This window comes from Cetorhinus maximus, chromosome 24 (assembly GCF_964194155.1).
Source record: "Cetorhinus maximus chromosome 24, sCetMax3.hap1.1, whole genome shotgun sequence".
NCBI classification, from domain to species: Eukaryota; Metazoa; Chordata; class Chondrichthyes; order Lamniformes; family Cetorhinidae; genus Cetorhinus; species Cetorhinus maximus.
In genome coordinates this window covers 9,296,002-9,321,888 of record NC_135902.1, presented here as the reverse complement: position 1 = coordinate 9,321,888, position 25,887 = coordinate 9,296,002, and the positions used below count along the sequence as shown (strand labels likewise).

General features: G+C 40.6%; 1 protein-coding gene across 1 annotated transcript in view; it reads right to left on the bottom strand.

Moving 5' to 3' along the window:
* Positions 1-25,887, bottom strand: part of myocd (myocardin) — a 636,396-nt gene that overhangs the window by 569,160 nt on the left and 41,349 nt on the right. The window contains exon 2 of the mRNA XM_078570714.1: positions 6,060-6,133. The gene's annotated coding sequence lies outside the window, so the exon portion shown is untranslated. The remainder of the gene's footprint in view (positions 1-6,059; positions 6,134-25,887) is intronic.

The window sequence follows — 25,887 nt, the reverse complement described above, 5'->3', positions numbered from 1 at the left end:
CTAAGGGAGGCCGAGTTGCTACTATTGATGATAGAGTTGATCTGCAGACACTTCTTGGGTTTAAGTTTATTTACAATATACTCAGCAGCAACTATACGTGTGCTTTCAACTCCTACTCTATCTCTACGCTAACTGCAAGAGGGAGCCCGCGCTACTCTCCTATTGGTTACTACAGATCATGTGGTCTTCCTTAACCAGTATTATTCTTAAAATGTACAGTACACGCTAAACAAAGCCATAATTACTACATTATATTGTTATATTATTCCAAAATGATTTAGGAACTATATTGTCATACGCAGGAATAAAGCTAAAGTTGTAGAAAAATTCAGATTGGCCTGGATTTTTTTTTGTCAAGAATGTGAGACTATCAGCACTTACCATTACTGTGGAGTAACTTGAACAGCAGCTTCTGGCAACCGAATTAAATGCAGAAATCAAGAAATCACTGTGAGTGCCCCTGTTCCTCCACAAGCTGTACCACTGATAATACTTCACTGGCAAACTTGGCATTATCATACCCAAAAGGTGCAAAGTTGTGGTACTTACCCACTTGAAAAATACTAAGCAGATTAGAAAAAGTTAATGATTGTGCATTCGGTTAGTAAAGTGAAATTTTAGTAGCATGATAAGTCTTAATCATTCTAAACGACGTCTCTGGCACATGATGCAACACTACACTAATCAGTGCTCCAAAGCAACAAAGTAAACCGCGTAGCACATGGTGAAATCTGAAAAGATACACTCTATGAGCACTCCAGTATTTGTGTCTAAAAGTGCGATTATTTGTGGCATTACAGGTGTTTGTGAGTAAAACCCAAGCATTATAAACAAAATAAATGCTGAATTAGATTCAGAAAGGACCTGAATTAGTGACAGAGAGAGAGAAAAACTGAGTGAGTCATGCAAAAACGAATTGACCACCACTGCAGCAGCAATGAAGATGCAGCTCTCCCTCAGGCTGCGTTAGGGGGCCAGGGATGTCATGGGAGTATTTCAAAAGATTAAACAGAAGTGCAGATTGACACTCAGTGGTTTTCTATAAGACACACGTGAAGAGGAAAGCTTCAACTAAGTCCATTTGTGGACAGGAGAGAAACTTCAGATATTTTCACTAGCTAGGAAACAAGTAAGAATGACAGTAAAAAGCCGGACAAAATTTTTGAGAAATTCAGCACACACCTCGCACCAAAGTCACAGCATCGGGTCGACCGATACGGATTTCAGAGCCTGAAGCAGGAGCCTGGTGACAATTTCTTAACGAGACTGAGAAATGTAGCCAGCAAGTGTAAATCCAAGGAAACAGATGAAAGGCTGGTAGATGAGCTCATTTGAGGTTCTGCATACCCTGATATATAAAAAGCTCTGATTGGAAAAGACAAGCTCACGATACTGCAGACTGTTGACACTGCCAGGACACATGAAGCCATGAATAGACAGGTGAAGATGCTGAATACCTGAATGGTTAGCCTTCAGTTAAGTCAAGGAAAGGAAAGCAGGGTCGACGCAGTGAAACCGCAACAAAAGAATGTGCATCAGACAGATAGAAAGATGTGCAAGAGCTATGGATGACTACATGAGTTCACAGATGGAAGGAAATGCCCCACATGCGGATCAAACTGCAGAACAAAGGAAGAAAATGGCTAAGGAGTTACCAGAGGCTGAGCAACAGGGTGAATAAGAAAGAAAAGAAACCAAAACATCCGTGTCCTGGAAGACGATGTTGAGTTTGAGAACACAATAGACATAGGAACTGTACAACTGCATGAACTGCCTGGACACAACAGTTCCCAGAGAAGAGAAATTCAGACAACCAGTCAGATCAGGAAGAGGGTGAGAAATGAGCCCACAACGATAAATCTAAAGCTGAAGCTTGGTACCAGAGCTCAGGGTAACAACATCCCGCTCAAACTATACTGGAAGATCTTTGCTGAAAATTTGAAAGAAAATAGGTACCCAAAGAAAGATGCTCTGAAACTGAGCAATGTCATACTGACAGCATATGGTGGAAATGAGATTCGACAGCCAGGAACAACCCGAATCAGAAGTAGAACAACGTAAAGCTTGCATGGCACAAGTTCTGTCCTTTTCTACCTAAATTTTACATCAGGGTTCTAAAACTGGCATAGTTTCCTGACTTGCAAAGTAATGACTGGCAGCTTTCCTGAATGCGGCATTCCACAGGCCTTGCACACCAATGGGGTTGCCAAGGTACCGTCCTGCAACATCCAAGTTCTGGGTGTCCATTTGTCTGGCACAAAATGGACAGCTGTAACTCGAATTTATCCCCATTGTCCTTTAGCATGTTGAAACCTTTTCCAATTGATTTTGAAAGGACATAAGAGCTTGCTACTGCTGTTGATGGGACCAATGCCAAAAGATATATTCCACAACTCCTTTGATCTCAGGGGTATTACCATAGAAGTACCACCGCTCAATAATCTAAATTTTCTTGACAACTTTATTAGGGTATTTAACATGAACATCATGCTTTTGAAACAGCAATTTGGCAGCTAAACACTGCAAATATACACTGGACATGAATGATCGCCAAACACCTTCAGGCAAATAGTGTGGTCAGGGGTTTGCAAACATTTGATAGGAGTTTATTCACCCAGTGGATCATTGTTAAGGCATAATGAGAAACAGTTTATAAACCAAATTGTACCATCTGTGTGGTTTTAAGAGTAGTAGCTCGTGCTTGGCAAGTCACTCACACGCAGCACAAACCAGCAGGATTCAACAGTATCACAGGCAGCATTCTTTTGAAGGAGTCAATCAAGTATTGACTGTCTGGGATATCAACTGCAAATAATTAAGTACTCCTGCTATCGACATTATCTCAACCACTTCATTAAACGTTTGTATTACTGACTGGTATATAATAGAGGGATTATAGGAAGCACTTTTACAATTTTGAATAGCTTTGGATTTGCTGACCGTCTTTTGAAGTAGACACTGCTATTATCCGGCGAGCAGATAATATAACAACATATTCTCATGTCAGACAAGTAGATTTTACTGACAGTGATGCTAGATTTTGTTTCAAGCAATAATTCTCACCTCTGCAAGCTTCCTTTTACAAATTAACTAGCATTAATTTAACTGTGTTTTATTCAAATTATTAGATGTCCCTTGGGGGCTAATGTCCTGTTCAGCTGGCAATAGGATTCCAGGCAAACTCCGTTTTCAGTTGGCTGGTTAGGACAATGCCAGAGTTAAACAAAAAGGTGTAAGCTGAGCTAGGAAAATCAGTGGTGATAAATTTTTGCTACGTTTTGCAGCACAGCAACAGGTCATTTGCTTCACACAAGCCTCCTTCAAGCACAGCTTGCCCTTTCAGTAGCCTCTTCACCATTTCCCTGTTGTGCTGCAGACCCAGAGTCACTGCAACTCTAGCCCCAATGCCTGTCCCAGCATTTGCATGAACAGGTCATTTAGTACCCTGCCATTCCTGTCAGGATGCAGCAACACTCTCCTAAGCCCATGAAGCCACAGCAACACATCCAGAAATGGAGGAGGCAATGGCGTACTGGTATTGTCAGTGGACCAGTAATCCAGGGATCCAGGGTAATGCTCTGGGGACCCATGCAAGGGTCCTCCCCAAGAGGCCACGCTGAGCTGGCCACTCTGTAAGCCGCTCGTGAGGCATCATGTGCCTCCAGGAAGGTGCAGGGCTCATGTATGAAATTCATGCCCATAAACTTCACAGTATTATATCTAACTGGCAAGCTATGGTTCCTCAGCTGCAGAAACATTTTTGAGTAAAGATGCTGTCGAGCATCAGTTAGTTTATCAAATCATCGTTTGACGGTACAGAACTTGAGTATTACTGAAAATAAGGCAAATGTTGTCAAAGCTTTTCTTCTTGCACTCATCAGGATAGCTCACAAGAATTTTCCAACAGTAACGCGGGAACAACAATCTATACCGCATGAGAGGAGAATGCTGATTGGTTGGCAAGTGGATTCTGATTGATGGAGGCTTTGCCATGGAGAAAATAAATTGTTGTTCCCCCATTACTGTTGGAAAATTCTTGTGAGCTATCCTGATGAGTGCAAGATGAAAAGCTTTGATAGCATGTCTCTTATTTCAGCAATAGTTTATCACTACATTCCTGGGATTAATGAACTGGGTGCTGATTATACCCTGGCCTTTACTTCCTTACTCCTTCCTAATTTGCTGCTTTTGTGCTTATGCTCCAGTTCAAACAAACAGTGTCCTTTTTAAAGTAAATAAATCTCTCCTTGCCACTTAATTGAGTGCACTTTAAATTACACCTTCTCAGAACTGGAATCAGGGGCAAGTAAAGATTTAAAGAAACACTTTTTGCAATGCAAAAACAAAAATACCTGGAAAAACTCAGCAGGTCTGGCAGCATCTGCAGAGAGGAGCACAGTTAACGTTTCGAGTCCGACTGTTGAAGGGTCATTCGGACTCGAAACGTTGACTGTGCTCCTCTCCGCAGATGCTGCCAGACCTGCTGAGTTTTTCCAGGTATTTTTGTTTTTGTTTTGGATTTCCAGCATCCGCAGTTTTTTGCTTTTAACTTTTTGCAATGGTATTCACAACGGTTTTCCTCACCATTGTTAAAGTAAACAAATGTAGCAGCTGTTCACAACTTCGCCCATTCTTCCTGTAATGGCAGCCAAAGCGCAAGACTACCGTCCCAGGAGGTGACTTAAAGGTAAGTTGTCAGTCCTCTCAGGTGGACAGAAAAGAGCCCCTGACTCTATTTCAAAGAAAAGTGCTGGCCAACATCTTTCCATCAACCAACACCTAAAAACACAGCTGATCTAGCTGTCATCACACTGCTAGTTGTTGAATTAACGATGCAGCTCTGGTTTTACTGATATTACAATGACTGCACCTCAAAAATATTTAACTGGCTGTAAAATGGTTTGCTTTACCACGAAGTTGTGAAAGGCGATAATCCCTTTTTTTTTCTTGAGAAGGGAGTTGCACCTTCAGGTGCAGATTAGGGATGGGCAATAAAAACGCTGGCCTAGCCAGCAACGCCCACGTCCCATGAAAGAATTTTTTTAAAAAAGCATCAGCCAATATTTTGGCAGACTCTTGTAAACGCGAGTAGGCTCTTTCCACTTAGATTAGGAGAGATAAACACGAGAGGACATGGCTTTAGGGTGAAAGGGGAAAGGTCCAGGGGGAACTTCTTCACTCAGAGAGTGGTGGGAGTGTGGAACGAGCTGCCATCTGACGTGGTAAATGCGGGCTCACTCTTAAGTTTTAAGAATAAATTGGATGGATACATGGATGGGAGAGGTCTGGAGGGTTATGGACTGGGTGCAGGTCAATGGGACTAGCGGAATAATATTTCGGCACAGACTAGAAGGGCTGAATGGCCTGTTTTTCTGTGCTGTAGTGTTCTATGTTTCTAAAGGTGCTGCATGAATGCAAGTCTTTCTTACTGCTGAATAAATTTAACTATAGAGCCAAGCTTCCTAAGTTTGAAATGGCGCTAACAATACCACAAGTCAGGAGTATTTCCTGGTGCAATAAGGTATGAAGAACACATAATTGAGATTCCGTGAAAGGCACAGTAGGACTTAAAACATGTTCAGTTCAGCAACTGCACAAATCAGAAACATTACATCAAATCTAGCAAAATGAAGTTCAAATGTTCCGACAATGAGATATTCTCTTCCAAATATAACAGTCTGGAAAATAATATTTAATCATGACTGCTATTTTGTGTCACAAATAATAAAAGTATGCTGTATAATATAGTTTGTTCCCACACTTGGTATTTTGACTTCATTGGCAATGGAGCAGTGTTGAGTTTGCTCACTGGTGCATGAAAAAGGAATGAATTCACTGACTCTCGTTACCCCACTAACTGCTGGAATTGTGACACCATTAATTACAATTTTAACATTCAATCAATCTAACTAAATCTAGGTAGCCAGGTACTGCAGCATCATTGCCAAGTGACACAAATACACCGCAGGGTACATAGTTCATAAGTGCCATATGCATTGCATGTAGTGCTATGTAAAATTATACAAAATAGGTGTCCAACCTGGATGAATGTCCCTTACCAGAATTACCCTCCAAAGGCAGGTTTTCCAGTGAATCTTCTGTGGTAGGTAAGTTTGTGCACGAGTCTATGTCACTGCAAAACATTTTGAATCATGTCAGCAAGTCTGACATTTTAAAATAGTTTTTTTTTTAAAAAAATAAGTCATTTGCATTTCCACCAAATTACTCGCAAAATGAAATTCAAAGCAAAACAGTCCTATATTTAATGGTTTTCTTCAACCTTCGAAGTAATACTTCAGAGCTCAATGATGCTGACACCAAAAATACCCTTGATGTTCACTTTCATTATGCCAGAAAGGCAGAGTTATTCTGTATTTATAACAATGGCAGAGTTACCATCAAGAGTTCACTCTGCACATGGAGCCATTTCTTTGGTACTGCAGTTTAGGAACAAGTGCAGCACTGAAACCAAGGGAGGGCATAACAGTGGCAAGAAACAAAGGCCAATGTAAAATGGTTCTGTCTGACAGGATGGCATCATGGAAAGAAGGAAATGAATAACTAAATGATAGAAGTCCATTCTGTTGCACTTTTTTTATGGTTAATATGGGAGATGCTATAATGTGGTATAACCATAGGGGAGGTTTTAGATGTGCATTGCTGAGACATAGTTAACATCAGTTTTATGCTAAGTTCTTCATAGGAAACAGATTAATTACAGAATAAAATAGAGAAATAGAATTGGAAAATTGAAAACAAAAAATGAAAGACAAATACACTAAAAGGAGATAAGTACCCTAAAATGAATTAAAAGAATATTTAAAACATTATGAAAAGCTAATTCTAAACTGGTGCCATCCAAGATGTGTGCAGTCTATGGATGCAATCATGTGATGAATTAAAGAATTAGGTTTATAGGGATGATTGGAAATCAACTCCATATGCAAGCAAATGCACCATTTTATTGAGGAACACCCAGCTGCAAATACAATTGTAATTTTTGACTTTGAAGCTTGGGGAGTGCATCTGTCAGCTGTGGCTCTGTTCATAGCACCCTCGCCTTTGAATCAGAGGGTTGTGGGTTCATGTCCCACTCCTGGAAAAAACCAAGAACTGTGATTGTACTCGACAGAGTTGCAATCTGTGACTGTTGATAACTCGAAAGAGTTTGAATTATATAACGCCAGGGCAACGTACTGGTTTTTATAAATCTGTCATTGGTATCGTAGATTTCACATAAAAGACAGCTAAAATTAAAGTTCAGAGAATTAAAAGCAAATTATTACACTGAATAGGAAATTATTTGGGCAGTAGAAGTAGAGAGTACAGTTAATGGGTATATGCTCGAGTTAGAAGAAAGTGATTTGTGGCGTACCACAGGCATCAGTGCCGGGGCCGCAGCTATTTTCCATATTTATTAATACTTTTGGCAATACAGTAGAGAGCCATAACTCCAAGTCTGCCAATGGCACAAAGATTGGCAGCATAGTGAATAATGCAGATGGAAGTATAACATTATAAAGAAACATTAAAAGATTAAGCAAGTGACCAGAACTGCTACAGGCAGCTTTCAATGCAGGTTACCTATGAGGGTCTCAATTTTGGACCAAAAATGGCATAGATCCAAGTATATTTTTTAAATGGTGAATAACTAGAAATAGTGGAGGTCCAAAGATATTTAAGGGTCCATGTATACAGATCACTAAAATGTGGTAGGCAGAAAAAGTAATCAATAAGGCTACTGGAATGTTAGCCTTAATAGCTAGAGAGCTAGAATATAAAGGGGAAGAAGATTTGCGACAGCTATATAAAGATGTGGTTAGACCACATTTAGGGTAGTGCATACAGTTCAGGGCATCGCACTTTAGAAAGCGTGTGTTGGTCTTAGAAGGAGTGCAACACAGATTCACCAGAACGTTATCAGGGTTTCAAGGTTTGGATTACGAAGAAAGATTACATTAACTAGGTTTTTATTTCCTGGAGTATAGAAGAGTAAGGGGTGGGTTTTTAGGATTTTGAAAGGAATTGAGGGAGTAGGTAGAGAGAAATATTTTACACTGGTGGATGGGTCTAGGACAAAGGGACATTATCCGAAAATCAAAGTTGGACAATTCAAGGGAGAAGTTAGGAAACACATCTTCATCCAAAAGTTAGGATAAAATGTGAACTCTCTCCCACAAAAAGCAATAGATGCCAATTCAATCAATAATTTTCCAGCCAAGAATATTAAGCAATGTGGAACAAAGATAGATGAATAGAGTTGGGATACAGATCAGCCATTATTTCATTGAATGGCAGAACAAGCCCGAAAGGTTGAATGGCCTACTGCTGTCACGATGTTAGTGGTGGTGAGGTTAACTTGAGGCATGTTATTCAGAGCATCGCAAATAGAGTGCCCTGACACAAAATCAAAACAGACTGGCTTAAGCACATATGTTTTGGTATAAATGTGCTAAATGACTTTTTGAGTAGCAACACAGCTTAGACGGAAATCAAGTTTAATGAAGTGTGTTCTTGAACAAAAAAGGGATCACGAGTCACATACATTAGAGGCATGCTCCTCTAATATATAACTGTTACAACAGCAAGCGCTTTATATGTAAGTATGCTAATAAGTGGATGAATTCGTGCAAATCGATATAGTTGAATACCAATTTGACCAGAAATGCTATTTTGATGAGAATTTCCACGTTAATGGTAATGAGCAAAAAACAGGAGAACCACTCCTTGTCCCTCAGATTTTTTGGAACCTAGAATGGCACTGTTTATTGCGCTCATTTTTTTTTTAATAACATCTGGTTTTCATGAGTTCTCTTCCTGAAACTTAATGAAAAGTTAAAAAAAAATGAGCAGACAAGTAGCACAAAATCCACATGAAGAAAATTCAGTGAACTCAGGGTAAAGTCATCCCCAATATCCTCTCATAGCCAAATAGTGCCATCATCCTCCAAGGGTATAACACTCTGGCAGCATGTAGAACATCGTTACATGATTCAGTACACCCCTGCAAATACTGCACCCGCAACATATACAATGCAGCAGCATGTGAAACAACATAAACAACATCCAGAAAAAAAAAGAATTAACGAAAGGAGGTGAATGGATTCAAAACCGATAACAGAATTGCATTTGGACCAGGTGTTTGTTCATCTGGACTTCACTACAATTACAAATCTGTCACTATACGGCAAGCCTAGAAAAATTCCCTAAACCTCAAAGTTGGAATGAGGATGACAGTTGCTTTCTAGCATAAGGGTCATTATGTCATTTTCCTCCTTGATGTTTGCTCTCTGTAATTCCATCCCGACTTGAGATTTTTTTTTTTGGAGAGACACAGTTACCCGATAACATATTCAAATTAATTTTGAACAATTTACTTGTTACTGCCTTACACACACGTGTCACGTGGGTGGGATGCCGAAAAAAAAAACTTGCTGGAAGTGTTTATGGTGTCAGTAATATAAAGCATCTGTGAGCCCTCAGCACTTTAGCCTAACAGATCTCATTGATAATACGGCTCAAGTGGAGTCTATTTCTATTAACATTTCAGAAAAAAAAAAGTCCTATAAATCAGAAAGTGGTTAAATCGCCAACCCAGCAAGTCACCAGAAATAAGGATCACTGTCATAGGGCACCTACTAAATTGCACATAAAAAAAAACATAAACACTAATTAACCAATAACTCTTGGCGATATGGTGAACAGATGAGGTGCTTCCTCGCTCACAATCATCATTTAACCGTTTCGAAAGTATATGTTCAAGATGGGCACACAGCCAGGGAGCAACAGTCTCCTATCATCACATAATGCTACATTTAATTTTAAGAGGGAACATTTGTTTAAGGTTATAAGAAAGGAATACCGAGTAAGAACAACAATACGGAGCAGGGGTAAAGGAGTTTAACATTGCTTCTTTACTAAGTGCTGTGGCTGACGGGCTTTGCTTCAGCAGATGTGTCTACTTGAAATAAAAAGTCAGAGCACCATTTCTGTGCCATGGACCAAAACACTTTTTGATGAGTCCAGGACAAGTTTTCACATAAAGCCATGTTTCAGCAGGTTTAGCAAGCACACCTTCTGCAGGGCTTCCATTGGTTACTTGAATTTGAAGGTGAGTCACATACCCAATGCTTGGCAAATTACAATTGCTTTGGAGCATAGGTTAAGACTTTGTGTACATGTGGGACACAGAACGGGAAGGCAGGATCAATGCACAAATTATGCACGTCTTCATGGCTATTGAACACTAAGTTAGAGAATTTTTTTCTTGCAATACAGTTGATCTTATTAATATACTTCCAAAATTTACTTCCACATTATATACAATATTTTTTTAAATCTGATTTCTATTATGACAAATTCACTTGACGAAGCAGAACTAATTACAGCAAGCCAGTTAAACCACCGAAACGAAGCTCTATTGCTGTTTGAGTTGACAAGTAAATCAACGCCTACCAAGGTCAATGGAAATCTGAGTCAGGACTTCTAACTTGTGAGGTGACAAGTCACGATCAAAAATCACATAAACCAATGCACGGCTGATTTCCAATAGGCTGCTTCTCAGGTCAATGCAGGCACAAGGAAGAGAAAATCACTTCAGGAGCAGAGTGGATATTTATGTTTAAGTTCAGGGTGTTGTGTATAGAGAGGCACTAATACAAACTTGATTCTCAGAATGCTCACTGTTTGACAGCCAACCAGAGTCGGAAGAAAGCCATTAATCAGGAAGTGTGACATCAGTAGGTAACTAATATGTTTCAGTACACCAGTGCTCTCAGACAGTGTTTACATCTTAGTCAGACATGGAAAAGTACATAGAAATTACAACACGGGAACAGTGGTGCATTGGTGTTTATCCTCCATAGAAGCAACATTTCTAAACTGTTATCCACTCTCTGCCACCATAATCCATTTATTCCCCTTTCCTCCAGCCACCTATCTTAAAATATTTTCATGGTCTCTACTGCAATCACTAACTCCGGAAATGCATTTCAGGGGCTTCATAATTCTCCATATGAAAACGTTTCTCCTGCTTTCACTCCTAAATCTCGTACATTATCCTGTATTATAACAATGTGCAGTGCCACAAGTGTAAGGCCAAGGGTGAAATAAAATGTCTAATTAACATCATTCGCTACAAGATCGTGATTACAGCAATTTCTGGCTTGATGTATTTAATTGAAAACTCTGGTCTTACTTGTTTGTTATTAAGTTAAATATACACAATTTTGAGCAGTTCCCAAACATTGCAGGAGCTTATAGAACCTGCAATTATCTGATTATACATGAAATACCAAACACCACCTTTTTCCTGGCTGTATATCCCATCTAATTCATTGTATGCAATGCAATGTAAAGATCAGAACATATTATGCAGTTTGCTCATAAAACTATTTAATTTTTTAATGCAAGGCATCTTATATTTATAAAAGCATTGGCCTGGATTTTGCAGTAAACAGTGAAGAAATGGCATCAGCTGTTCAATATCAGCTTTTACACTGGACCTCGCAGTTATTTGAAATCAAAAGCAGCGCAGCATCTTCTACTGGAGCTCGGTGATCTGCATGAACAGAATAAGCAACTGTCTGTCTCCTTTGACAGCGTTTAAGACTTATCAAGTCATTAAACATTCACTTACACCTGAATGGGCAAGTCCTAACTTTTTCTGACAGGTTTAGTAGCTATCTATCATGTAAGTGCCCCAATTTCATACCCTTCCAAGTATTTCACTGCTAAGTGTCTTGGCGAGGTACAATATTGCACAGCTTCTGGAGGAGCAGATTCGCATTTATATGCGGAAGTTGCTGTCCAATTTACTCCTTAATAATGGTGAACACGGATGTCCTCATTATTATTTCTACCACAAAATCTGGGCCATTAATTCATTGACAGTAATAATTTTGGTGAAATTATTATACTCAGATTACAGTTGATGACCATGCGGGATCTTTCTAGTCTAGTTACCAGAGTACATGTTAGAGCAAATGGGCATGACCAATGAAATCAATGCATTCGATGGGCCAAATAGTCTGCATTTTGCTCTTATGAAAACCACACATTTTAATTTTATTCCACTTAATCTAATATTTCTCATTTTTCGGATCCCTTACCAAAAGCACACAAAAGCATAGGTCAGCCAGAAGAATCCACTCTGAAACCTTTCATAGTGAGATTCTGCAACATCCAACAGAAAATAGATGAGATCTGCCTTGGTTTAGCTGCCTTTCAATTTGCTCCCCCCACTCGGTGCGTCTTAGGAGACGGGGTTTGGAAATTCTACGCTTGGGAAATCACTGGGATCAACTTGTGTACTTTTTCTGCAAGATGCAACATACATGAAGGAGGCACATCTTCACATACCTGAAGAATTAAATCTTAACAAATTAATAGGAGTACACTCTATTGCACAATATAATAGTCTCTTCAAAATACAAAATATTTCCATCCAAATTTGAATTTTTCACAACAATATAAAAAGGGTTTACTTTTTAGCCATATTACTGAAGTTTTCCCTGGCTTAACCTCTATTAAATCAACATAATTACATGAATATTTTGATATAGACAGGCTGGAAATCTGAAATAAAAACAGAAAATGCTGGAAAAACTCAGCAGGTCTGACAGCATCGGCGGAGAGAGAAACAGAGTTAACGTTTCGAGTCTGTATGACCCTTCTTCAGGGCTAAGAAGAAGGTAGGAATGTGAAGAAATTTATACTGTTTAAGGGAGGTGGAGCAGGTGAAGCTGGATAGAAGGTCAGTGATAGGTGGGGACTAAGGGGAGATTGACGAAGATGTCACAAGACAAAGAGACTGTTAATGGTAATAGTAAGGGCTAAAGAATGTGTGAATAGCAGAACGAGGGTCAGCACTCTGAAAGAACAACATGGAACAAGTAACAGATGACCCTTTTGGGGGGCGGGTCGGGTGGGGTGGGGGAAGGGACGGTGGTTGGAGAGACAGGACAGAAAAGGGATAAAAAAAAAGGGGATAAAAAGGAGCTGAAACAATGAATCAATGAATAAAAATAAAGTAAATTTAAAAAATAATTTTAAAAATTTAAAAAGGTATTAAAAAAGGGGTGAAGATAGAGGAGAGAGTTTATTGTCTGAAGTTGTTGAACTCAATGTCAAGTCCGGAAGGCTGTAAAGTGCCTAATCGGAAGATGAGGTGCTGTCCCTCCAGTTTGTGTTGAGCTTCACTGGAACAATGCAGCAGACCAAGGACGGACATGTGGGCATGACAGCAGGATGGTGTGTTGAAATAGCAAGCGACAGGAAGGTCTGGGTCATGTTTGCGGACAGAGTAAAGCTGTTCAGCAAAGCGGTCACCCAGTCTGCGTTTGGTCTCCCCAATGCAGAGGAGACTGCTTCGGGAGCAGCGAATACAGTAGACTAAACTGAGGGAAAAGCAAGTGAAGTTCTGCTTCACCTGAAAGGGGTGTTTGGGGCCTTGGACGGTGAGGAGGGAGGAGGTAAAGGGGGAGGTGTTGCACCTTCTGAGATTGCATGGGAAGGTACCATGAGAAGGGGTTGAGGTGTTGGGGGTAATGGAGAAGTAGACCATGGTGTCCCAGAGGTAACGGTCTCTACGAATACTGACAGGGGGGGTGAGGGGAAGATGTGTTTGGAGGTGGCATCATGCTGGAATTGGCAGAAATGGCAGAGGATGATCCTTTGAATGCAGAGGCTGGTGGGGTGAAAAGTGAGGACAAGGTTCTGGGGGTGGGGGGGTGGAAGGGGTGAGGGCAGAGGCGCAGGACATGAGTAGGACAACGTTGAGGGCCCTGTCAACTACTGTGGGTGGGGAACCTCAGTTAAGGAAGCAGGGAAACATGTCAGGAGCACTGTTTTGGAAAGTGGCATCATGGGAACAGATGCGACGGAGGAGAAGGAACTGAGAGAATGGGACGGAGTCCTTACAGGAAGCAGGGTGTGAGGAGCTGTAGTCAAGGTAGCGGTGGGAGTCGGTGGGCTTGTAATAGGTATTGGTGTACAGTCTATCACCAGAAACAAAGACCGGGAGGTCAAGGAAGGGAAGGGAAGTGTTGGAGATGGACCATGTGAAGGTGATAGAGGGGTGGAAATTGGAAGCAAAATTGATCAATTTTTCCAGATCCAGAAGAGTGCATGAAGCGGCACCGAAACAGTCATCAAGGTACCGACAAAGTGAGTTGTGGGATGAGCCTGAGTAGGACTGGAACAAGGAAAATTCCACATACCCCATAAAAATACAGGCATAACTGAGGCCCATGTGGGTACCTACAGTCACACCTTTTATTTGGAGGAAGTGAGACAAGTTTAAGGAGAAACTGTTCAGTGAGAGAACAAGTTTAGCCAGACGGAGAGTGATGGTGGATGGGGATTGTTTGGACTTCTGTTTGAGGAGGAAGCAGAGAGCCCTCAGACCATCCCAGTGGGGAATGGAGGTGTAGAGGGATTGGGCATCCATGGTGAAGAGGAGGCAGTAAGGGCTAGGGAACTGGAAATTGTTGATATGATGTAGGGCATCAGAGGAATCGCGGATGTAGGTGGGAAGAGGCTGGACAGTGGGAGAGAGAACGGAGTCAAGATAGGAAGAAATGAGTTCTGTGAGGCAGGAACAGGTTGACATGATTGGTCTACCAGCACAGTCCTGTTTTTGGGTTTTGGGAAGGAGGTAGAAACGGCTGTCCGGGGTTGGGAGATATGAGGTTGGAAGCTATGGAGGGAAGATCTCCAGAGGAGATGAGGTCAGTGACAGTCCTGGAAACAATGGCTTGATGTTCGGTGGCGGGGTCATGGTCTGGGGGGAGGTAGGAGGAAGTGTCTGCGAGTTGGCGCTCAGCCTCAGCGAGGTCAAGGTCAGTACGCCAGACAACAACACCACCCTTGTTGGCAGGTTTGATAACAAAGTCAGAGGTGGACCTGAGAGAACCCAGTGCAGCAAGTTCAGAAGGAGACAGATTAGAGTGGGAGAGAGGAGCAGAGAAATTGAGACGGCTGATGTCACGCTGACAGGTCTCAATGAAAAGGTGAAGAGCAGGTAAGAGGCCAGAAGGAGTGGTCCAGGTGGATGACGAATACCGGAAGCGGGTGAAAGGATCCACTGAACAGGGGGAGGACTCGTGCCCAAAGGAGTGAGCACGGAGACGAAGGCGGCAGAAGAAGAGTTCAGCATCGTGCTGAGCCCGAAATTAATTGAGGTGAGGGCGTAAGGGTATGAAACTGAGTCCTTTGCTGAACACAGAATGTTCAGCATCAGAGAGGGGAAGGTCAGAGGGCATGGTGAATACACAGCAAGGGCTGGGGTTAGAAGAATGGATGGGGTTGAGGGTCCTGGATGGGCGTTGGTATCAATATGTTGTTGGAGCTTGCGTTCCTTAACACCTGAGCCATCTCTCCTTGAGATGGCTCAACTCAAATGGACCAAATTCATGTACAATTTTAAAAATAAAAGGTGTTAAATCTGATGCATGCAGAATTGCACCAAACTGTATTTTCAAGTCTGTGAATGTGTCCCTCATAGGAACAGAAGTGGGCCAATTTGCCAATGGAGCCTAGATCACGGTTGATCTGTGAGTTAACTTCATATTCCCTTTATGCCTTTGGTTAACAGAAATCTATCAATCATAGATTTCAAGTTAACGATTGACATAGAATCAACTACTACTTGTGGAAGAGAGCTCTAAATTTTTACCACCATAGCTTGCATAAGTGTTTCCAAACTTTACTCCTGAAAGTCCTGGTTCCAATTTTTTGATTACGTCCCCTAGTTCTTGATTCCTCAGCCAGAAGAAATAGTTTCTCTCTATCCACCCTATTAGATTCCTTAATATCTTGCAAACTTTAATAAAATCACTCCTTAATCTTTTGATTCCAAGGAAAACAACTCTAATTTGTGCAATCTCTCCTCTTAATTTAACCCTTGGAGTCAAGGTATCATTCTAGTAAACTGACGCTGCACCACCCGCATGGCCAAAATATCCTTCCCCAAGTCAGGTGTCTAGAGCTGAATGTACTATTCCAGGAGTGGCCTACTCAAGGCTTTGTATTGTTGCAGTATGATTCCTAACAACTTGTTTTCTTGTCCTCTAGTCTAGCATTTCATCAGCATTTTTGATTATTTTTTCTACCCATCCAAAGCATATTAATAAGCCTTGAACACAGATCCATAAAAGCCTCTTTGGATCTCCACTGCCTCTAGCCTTTCACCATTTTGAAAGTACATTGATTGATTCCTTTTAGGCCAGAAGTGGATGACTTCATATTTGCTTCAATTGAAATCCATTTGCCACTGTTTTGACTATTCACTTGAAACATTAATATATTTTTGTAATTTAACATTTCCATCTACACCGCTTACAATGCCACCAATCTTTGTTGTCATTGGCAAACATCCTGCCAGTTTGAGAACCTGCCCATTATCCCTACTCTCTGGCTCAGCACAGCCTCCTAACTAGGTCAACAATTCCAAGAGCTTCAGCTTTGGCTGACACTCCCTTATGAGTGAATTTTATCATATGCCTTCTGGAAGTTCAGATAGTTAATATGCTTAGACATTCCCCTGTCCACTACTTAAGACACCTCGTGGAAAAATAACTCCAATCAGGTTCATCAGGCATGACCTATCCTTCAGAAGATCTTGTACAGTTTTGAACTTTGCCACTTGCTTTCATTAAACCAAAATAATTCTGGCTCTGTATGCAATCAAAATTAAAGGAGAATAAGTGTTGTAGCTAGTCAAATCAGTAAATTTTTATTTGTCTTAATATTATTACTGTAAACTTCAGGATTGTAATTCTACAATAATACAGACATGTGTTTTCAATTGGCAAGTTAGCATCTGATTTTCTCAGAATAATCCTAATTTAAAGGACAACCTTGTTGAGTCTTGTAGATACCATAAACTGGAGAGCTACAAAATAAAAATAATTCTGGAAATATACAGCAGCTCATGCACCATCGTGAGGAGAAAGACAGATTAATGTGTTTGAGTGAGGGGATCCTTCTTCAGAGACAGTTCTTTCTCCTTCGGGTGCCGGCTGATCTCTGCCTTTCCAGATTTTAATGCTGGATTTCCAACATTTACCAATTTTCTTTTTAGCTCCGAAGTAATCCACAGTATTACAATTGGACTACTCCCGGCCTGTTGCCACCCCACCCCACTCCTTCACCAGGACTCACTGTGTGGTCAGTGCCAGCGAGGCAAGTGGCCCAAGTTTCAAAAACCTCAAGCCTCCCTGTTGGGACCTGCACGTCTGCAGTGCTAATTCTAATCCCTAAAACAAGCCCAGGTGTATCACCACCCCAGTAACATTTAAATGTCCTTAAATACTGAGTCATTTTAAAGTTCTTTTTCCTGTCCTTTTTAGTTATCAACCATTAGCTCCAGCGAAGAGCACAACCAGCAGAATCTTTTTCATGCTCCATCCAATACCTTTCTTCTTAAACCAATATATGTAACCATAGCACGTTTAGAAACAAAACTCCTATCTCCTTAAATACTTGATATGAAAATACATCAGTGTCGTGCCCAAAATACAAATTTCTCTTCACATTAAATTTTAAATTTATTTAGGCCATATAATTGATCACTTTTTAAAATTCTCACTTCATCATGCCCAACAAATCGTGTCCTGTCCCTTATTTCTCATGAAACACCACATGCACAAGTATAAACATATAAAAGCTCAAACCCCTAAATATATATCTTTCACATTCTGTCATTCAATACTATTCCGCTGTCTCATTCAAATTTGTTTAGGGTAACTTGGCACGTTCAAATCAAGTACAATGAAGTCACCCTCATGTTATCAATTATGATACCTTCAGCAATGTTAACAAATTATGATGGATACCAAATGGTCAGTTTTAAATCAGTCACAGCAGAATGGTCTATATAATCAGGAAAAGCAGAAGCTGGAAGGGCAACATCAGATGTTGCTGAAGACTGAGGATCCTTACGAATGGAAAGGTGTCATGAGGCTAAAAAAGTAAATGCTTTCAGTTAAAGCGCAATTAAACAATGCCACTTTTAAATTATATCGACAATACATAATTTTATGGTAATCCGAAGAGGTGCTCACACCCCTTGTACAATAAGGAAACAGAAAATGCCAAAAACACCAAGCGGTCAGGCAACATCTGTGGAGTGAGAAAAAAGATTTAACAAAGAGATAAAAGCAAAGAACTGTGGATGCTGGAAATCCAAAATAAAAACAAAAACATAAATACCTGGAAAAACTCAGCAGGTCTGGCAGCACCGGTGGAGAAGAGCACAGTCGACGTTTCTGTTGAGGGGTCATGAGGACTCGAAACGTCGACTGTGCTCTTCTCCACCGGTGCTGCCAGACCTGCTGAGTTTTTCCAGGTATTTCTGTTTTTGTTTTTGTATTGTAAAAGATTTAACAATTCAGGTCTGTGACCTTTCATTCTTCTTCTTGAGGAACCCGGCTGTGTTTCTCCCTCCAGTCTGAAAAATAGCCAATTAACGCAACTCTCTAGTTCCGATCCTGCAGCCAATATGGTATCCAGCTGCCACTGCCCCTTTTTATCCCATGGGCTTCAATTTTGCTAACAAGCCTAATATGTGGAAATTCCATGTAAACAACATCAACTGCACTGCTCTCATCCATGTTTCCCGGTTCCATCATTAAAAACCAATCAAGTTAGTCAATGGGGATTTTTTGTCCTAGGAAGATGCATGCCGTCTATCCTTTGTTAGTCCATGTTTATTCAAGTGGCTGTTTATTTTCTCCCAGGTTATTGTTTCTAAAAGCCACCACCAACATTAAACTGACTGATCTGCAATTGCCAGGCTTATCCAACGAGAAAGAAAGAAAAACTCTATGAGAAGGATGAACCACCTGTGGCTAACTAAGGAAGTTAAGGATGCTATCAGACTGAACAAAAAGGTATATAATGCTGCAAAGATTAGTGGTAGGCTAGAAGATTGGGATAATTTTACAAACCAACAGAGGGTGACTAAAGAAAAACATGTGGGAAAAATTAGAATGAGAGTAAACAGCAAAAAATAAGAAACTGTAAGAGCATCTACAAGTATATAAAAAGGAAGAGAGTAGCTAAAGTTAGCATTGGTCCCTTTGAGGATGAGACTGGTGAATTAATTAGGGGAAGCAAGGAAATGGAAGACACTTTGAAAAAGTGTTCTGGATCTGTCCTCACAGTAGAAAACATGAAAAGAATCCCAAGAATAGTAGACAATCAAGAGATGAAAGGGAGGGAGGAATTTGAAACAATCACTATCACTAGAGCAAAAGTACTAGGAATACTAATGGGACTAAAGGCTGACAAGTCCTCTGGACCTGATGGCCTGTATCCTAGGGTCTTAAAAGAAATTGCTGCAGAGATAGTTGGTTGTAACCTTCAAATATTCCCTTAATTCTAGAAAGGGCACAGCGAGTTGGAAAAATGCAAATGTAATGCCCCTTTTCAACAAAGGAAGGAGACAGAAAGCTGCAAACTATAGGCCAGTTAGCCTAACATCGGTCATACGGTTAATACGGAAACCCATTCTTAAGCAAGTACCAGCGAGACATTTAAATAATTATAATTCAATCAAACAAAGTCAACATGGTTTTATTAAAGACAAATTGGTTTGACAAATTTATTAGAGTTCTTTGGGGATGTAACAAGCAGGGTGGATAAAGGGGAACCAGAAGATTTAGTGTATTTGGACTTCCAAAAGGCATTCAATAAGGCGTCACATAAAAGGCTACTACACAACGTAAGAAATCATGGTGTTGGGTGTAATATATTAGCATAGATAGGTGATTGACTAACCAACAGGAAACAGAGAGTCGAAATAAATGGGTTATTTTCAGGTTGGCAAGCTGTAACTAATGGAATGTCAACTATTCATAATCTATATTAATGTCTGGGATGAAGGGACAGAGTGTATTGTAACCAAATTTATGATGCTATGAAGAAAAGTAGAAAAGCAAGTTGAAAGGAGGGTACAGAGTGTGCAAAGGGATACAGATACGCACATAACTAAGTGGGCAGAAAATTTGGCACAAAGAGTATAATGTGGGAAAGATGTTCCATAAGGGTCAAAGACGGAATCTCTCTGGCTAGAGGTAAGGAATGAAAAAGGTGCAATAACATTGATCGGTGTAACATATAGACCACCAATTAGCGGAAGGGATGTAGAGAAACAAATTTGCAAGGAAATTACAGAGAGGTGAAAGAATTATAGAGCCATTATAATTCAGTTATCCAAATATAGACTGGGATAGGAATAGTGCAAAAGGGCAAGAAGGGCGAGAGTTCCTGGAGTGTGTTCAAGGTAATTTTCTGCAGCAGTATGTTTCCAGTCCAACGAGAGGGCAGGCACTATTGGACTTGGTTCTGGGAAATGAGTTGGCCCAAGTGGATCAAATAATGGTGGGACAGCATTTAGAGGACAGCGACCATTGTATCATAAGGTTTAGGTTGGCTATGCAGAAGGACAAGGAGCAATCCAGAGCAGGGATAATTAATGTGGGGAAAACCAATTTTGATGGGATAAGAATGCATCTGAGTTGAGTGAGTAGGAATCAAATGTTGTCGGAAAAGATGGCGACTGAACAATGGGCTACCTTCAAAAAGATAATATTGTAGGCAATGTCACGGTATATTCCCTTAAAGGGGAAAGGTAAGACAAATAAATCTAGAACACCCTGGATGATGAGAGCGAAAGAGGTGAGGATGAAAAGGAAGAAGTACGTGTATGACAGGTGTCAGGTAGAAAATACAATGTAAAATCAGGCTAAATATAGAAGGACCAGAGGGGAAGTGAAAAAAACTAATTAGAAAAGCAAGGAGGGATTATGAAAAGAGACTAGCAGCCAACATAAGAGGGAATCCCAAGATCTTCTATAAGCATGTAAATAATAAAAGGGTGGTAAAAGAAAGGGTAGGGCTGATTAGGGATAAAAAAAAAGGAGACTTGCATGAGGAGGCTGGAGAGGGAGTGGAGGTATTAAAAGAGTATTTTGCATCTGTCTTTACGAAGGAAGAGATGCTACCCAGGCTGAGGTGAGAGAGGTGGTAACTGGTACACGACAGAAATTTACAATTGAGAAGGAGAAGGTGTTAGGAAAGCTAACTTTACTTAAAATTGATAAGGTACCAGGACCGGATGAGATGCATCCAAGGATACTGAAGGTGGTGACAGTGGAAATTTCACAGGCACTGGTGATAATCTTCCAATCCTCCTTCGACACAGGGGTGGTGCTGGAGGACTGGAGAATTGCCAATGTTACCTCCTTGTTCAAAAAGGGGTGCAATGATAAAGCTGGCAACTACAGACCAGTCAGTTTGACCTCAGTGGTAGGGAAATTATAGTTTGGGACAAAATCAATAGTCACTTAGACACGTGCAGGATAATTAAGGGCAGCCAGCATGGATTCATTAAGGGAAAAACACGTTTAACTAACTTGCTGGAGTTTTTTGAGGTGGTAACAGGGAAGGTTGATAAGGGTAATGCGGTTGATGTGGTGTATGTGGATTTTCAGAAGGCATTTGACACAGTGCCATACAACAGACTTGTGGGCAAAATTTTAGCTTATGGAATAAAAAGGAAAGTAGACACTTGGTTAAGGAATTGGCTGAATGGCAGGAAACAGTGAGTAATGACAAATGGCTGTTTTTCAGATTGGAGGAAGGTTTGTAGTGGAGTTCCCCAGAGGTCAGTGTTGGGACCCTTGCTCTTCTTGATAATATATTAACGACCTAGGCTGTGGTGTGCAGGACATGATTTCAAAATTTGTGGATAATACAAAGACTGGAAGCATTGTCAACTCTGATGGGGATAGTCTTGAACTTCAAAAGGATATAGGCATGTTGGTGGATTGGGCAGACAAATGGCAGATGAAGTTCAATTCACAGAAGTGTGAGCTGATTTACTTTTGCAAGAAGAATGTGGAGAGACAGTATAAAATAAAAGGAGAAACTCTAAAGGAGGTGCAGGAACAAAGGGACCTCGGTGTATATGTACATAAGTCTTTGAAGGTGGCAGGGCATGTTGAGAGAGCAGTTAATAAAGCATTTGGTATCCTAGGTCTTATTAATAGAGGCACTGGAGTACAAGAGTAAGGAGGTCATGTTAAACTTGTATAAGACCCTGGTTAGGCCTCATCTGCAGTACTACATCCAGTTCTGAGCGCCATAATTAAGGAAGGATGTGAAGGCATTGGAGAGAGTACAGAGGAGATTCACAAGAATGATTCCAGGCATGAACAACTTGAGCTACGAGGATAGATTGGAGAGGTTGGGTTTATTTTCTTTGGAGAAAAGGCTAAGAGGAGAATTGATAGAGGTAGTCAAGATCCTGAGGGGTATGGACAGGATAAACAGTGAGAAACTGTTCCCTCTCTCGAGAATATCAAGAACTACAGGGCACAGATTCAAAATAATGGGCAAAAGGAGTAGAAGTGATGTGAGGAAATTTGGTTGGAGTCTGGAATGAACATCCTGAAAGGGTGATGGGGGCAGGTTTGGTCGAGGTATTCAAAAGAGAATTGGATTGCTAACTGAAAAGGAATAATGGCGCAAGGTTATGGGAATAAGGCAGGGGAGGGGGATTTGGTAGACTGCCCTTTCAGCAAGCCAGTGCAGACTCGATAAAGCACACGATACTCTGGACAGGGATATTCACAGTGAATTATCTTCGCTTCGGTTCATATATGCAGCAGCTTGGTACATAGAGGCCGGAGGCTTTTCACATTGTTAGACCTTAGAATTCCTTCTCATTGCACATAACCTCATCTCCTTTATACATGTTTCTCCCTTTTTAATGTAAATCCCATTGTTCCATTATATCTTTGGACTTTAACTTTCTAATAATAAAAATCTTTCATAGTACCAATTTTATCAGTAGGCTTTAGGAAAAATGAATACACTTTGGCTTCATCTGGCTAAGTGTAACATTTCACCCTCTCTTTTGAAATTCAAACTGCTCTGTTTTATATAAAAATGCAAATTTTCCTTTACACCTCACATCCTAAAACTCGCCATTATTTAGCATACTTATTTAGCATTTCAAACCTAGTTTCTCTTCAGATACATCAAAGCTTTCAGACCAGCTGCCTTTAATTCAATTAAGTCACAAACGCCCACCCACACACCCCACTGTTCCTACATTATAATAAATCCCAATATTATGAAAATTATTATATTTTCATGACAGAAAGCAAATGCAATCTTGGCCTTTACTGCAAGGGGGTGGATTATAAAAGTAGGGAAGTCTTGCTACAACTGTACAGGGTGTTGGCGAGACCACATTAAGAGTACTGTGAATAGTTTTGGTCTCATTACTCAAGGAGGGATATATTTGAATTAGAGGCAGTTCAAAGAAGGAACAGTACATTATTACTGGGATGAAGGGTTGCTTGTGAGGAAGGCTTGAGCAGGTTGAGCCTATATACGTTGGAGTTTAAAAGGGGAGGTGATCTTATTCACACATAAGGGATCCCGAGGGGGTGCAACAGGGTAGATGCTGAGAGGATGGTTCCTCTTGTGTGAGAATCTAGAACAAGAGGGCACAGTTTCAGAATAAGGGGTCACCCATTTAAGAGGAAGATTAGGAGAAATTTCTTCTCTCTTAATCTTTGCAATTTCCTAAGCCAGAGAGCAGTGAAGAGGATATTGAATATATTTAGGCTGTGAGAGACAGATTTTTGATATACAAGGGAGCTAAACGTTATGCGGGGCAGGTAGGAAGGTGGACTTGAGGCCACAATCAGATCAGCTATGATCTTATTGAATGGAAGAGCAGGCGGGAGGGGCTGAATGGCCTTCTCCTGCTCCTATTCCTAATGTTCTCCCCTTTATTTAAACAACTGTACTGCAATCTCTCAGTCCTTTGGAACATTACTGTAAATCTGAATGCCAGTATTAAAATAACACCAGGTGGATGTAAACACAACATGGAATCTTCTTACTCTTCAATAACACATCTAAAGAAAAATGCGAATAGTATACCAAAAATATTTCCCCAATATACGGTGAAATCACAATGAGTCAAACTCAGATGATGAAATTCTGGTTACATCGAAGTTATCAACCATTCCTGCTGGCAAAAAAGCAAATCCCATAGAATGATGCCTATGATAAGCTGAAATTCCATACTTGCACCGCTGGATTAGCCAAATTTGTCTACGCTTGTCATATGACCGCACCGACCAATCAGCGCAGAGTTTGATCACAGAAGAGCGCAAAAAGCATGGAGCACTGGGCAAGCCATAATTTGACATTGAGATCTCTCCGTGAAAGGACGTGCAAAGCCTGCGAGTATGGCCAAACCTGTGAGAAAGTTAAAAGTGTTGTTGATCGGAGATTGGGTTCAAACAGGTTATGACTGCACAAGATGTTGAGAATGAGGAGGAGCAGGGTGAGGCCAACCAAGCCAATAACAAGGCGCTTTTCGCTCACCTGTGGGAGGCTGGCATGGAAATTCCAACAGAGACACCCATGGAACTCGCGCGGAGTGGGCGATGCCATACACTGCATGACAGAACTGGCAGATGATACAATTGTAGGTGCAGTACTTTATTCAACCGAGGAGGACGATGACCATTAAGAAGTCCAATGAATGCCAACCCACTCACCCGAGCAGAAAAAGATTATGGAGCTTTTCCTGAGCTAACTTTTGACATTTTTCTATGCAAAGCTCCAGCTTTTACAAGGTCAGGCCCTTGTAAAGTGTGAACAAATTTAATAAATACTTTTTCACACACTTACAGCTTTACTGCATTTCATTTGGCATTTGAATCTTGTTTTTGACATAGACTACGTTTGTAGGCATATCGAGTTGCATAGAGACGCACTCATGTAGGAATGGGGCCTCCTCAGCTATCACAAAGTTCAGTTTCACACAAATTTGTGGGCAGTTCCCCTCTGATTCAACTCATCAGGGCTTTACCGCACTACTCTGTCATATCATGAATAATACTATCTTGCAAGACAGCAATTTAATCAACCAAAACGCAGGAAATAATGAACCCAAGAACAAGCATCAGTGTGTTCTGTCAAGCTAATTGTTATTCATTATAACATGTTAATTCCGCCACCTTAATTTTTTTTTAACCTCCACCGCTGTTTGGAAACAGTATATCTCAAAAAGTAATGCGCAGATTGCAATGAGACTTGGTACACATATGGCCCAACAAAGAAGTGATTGCGCTGTTTTGGCAGTGGTGTGGACCCAGATTCTGGAATTTTTTAAAGGACCTGTTAACATTGGGAAATGGAGCAAATTGACTTAGTTTTAGAATGCTGTAGGTTATTTTACTTAGAATGTTGTTGATTGTTTTAGAATGTTACAGGTTGTCTCAGCTGCTGTGATCAAATTTGTCATAACTATCAAAATGTGAGCAGAGTTTTCAGAGCAGTTTGTTGGATGTGGATTGGCCTGAAGCCTCCTCAGTGAGATGGAAGCTCTTAAATAAAAAATATTTATTTTTTTCAGTTACAGAGCATTAACTAGGCAGGGCAAAGCCTGAAGATGGAGCTGCATAATTGTAATAAAGTTGAGTTAACACAATGTGGCAGAGGTTACATGCTCTACTGAGTGCCCACTTCACATATTTTACCATATGTTTCCAGAAAATTAAAGATGGATATTGGTGTAACGCAGGTGAAACTGCGGTAAAGCCTTTGGTGACAGTTGCAACATACACTTACATTACAATTTCAACATAGTAAAAGGGCTCCAAGCTATTTACAAATGAGTAAATTGAACATCAAACAGAATTTGGGAAATAGGGGTCATTACCAAAGGCGTGCTTAATTTTGGGAAAAGATGTAGCAACGTAGAACAGTTTGCAGAAAGAATTCCACACCCACAAAAACTGAAGAGACTGCTATCAATAGTGAATGGGGGGAATGGGTCTGGCTTTTGGAGGT